This window comes from Penaeus monodon, chromosome 30 (genome assembly GCF_015228065.2).
Source record: "Penaeus monodon isolate SGIC_2016 chromosome 30, NSTDA_Pmon_1, whole genome shotgun sequence".
NCBI classification, from domain to species: domain Eukaryota; kingdom Metazoa; phylum Arthropoda; class Malacostraca; order Decapoda; family Penaeidae; genus Penaeus; species Penaeus monodon.
This window is the reverse complement of record NC_051415.1, coordinates 33,203,306-33,204,296: the sequence shown is the minus strand read 5'-3', so window position 1 is coordinate 33,204,296 and position 991 is coordinate 33,203,306.

Genomic DNA, 991 nt, shown 5'->3' with positions numbered 1-991 from the left:
GGAGGGCACTGACCTGTTACTAAGCAGTTGCAATGCAAGTTCTCTATGACTGTGTTGTGCCACTACCTAGTATATATCATATGAGACAAAGCACAGCAATAAGAGAGCTCAGAAACTCCACAGGATGTTTACAGTGAATATCTCTAAGTTGTGTTGTTTCTTTTTCAGTTCATAATTACTCCACAGCAGGATTATTTGCATCTGATTACCTTTCTCTTGGGCTCATTTGCTCTCTTCGTAAGGCCATGTAAGGAAGTAGCTCTAAATGATCCGGAAAGGTTTTTACGTTTAAACATCCTTAAAATAAGTAGCTTCGTCTTCCTTACTTCTTCTTGACTCTGAACTGTGAAATAAGGAACATTTAATAACTGCATAACATACTACCCAAGATGCTAAAATAAATACGATTACCATCAGCCCTTCAATTATTCATAATAGAAATCTGACGTAGGCTTTCATCCCAACCAATTAGATCAAAAATGAATTAAGATTTCCTCCTTCCTCATACCAAACTATCTCTACTTACCCTATTACCACAACCGTCTACCTACATCTACACCCTCTGCATCATAAATATATTGTATCTGACAGCAGGAAGTCGAAATATTTAACCTTGTAAGTTGAAAGCGTCACTCCCGATGCGCGTCGAAGGAAGTCTTTCTTGTACTGCCTCTGTTTACCATCAGAGATCTTGAGTATAACTATACTTGTGTAATATAGGGAACATCTGTATAAAGGTATAATATATGAATAAAAAAATATATAAAAGAGTATAACATATGAATTAAAAGAGTATAACATATGAATTAAGAGTGTATAATATATGAATATAAAATTTTGTAAATTGTACTTGATATCTATAAAAGCGGCGAAAACATAATTCATATCATATCTAAAAAGTCCATATATTGAGTTCTCATTTTTTCTGCGCATCATAGGATACATAATCGTTATGGAAAGTGTGATGGTCTGGTAAAAGTCATATGCTTAC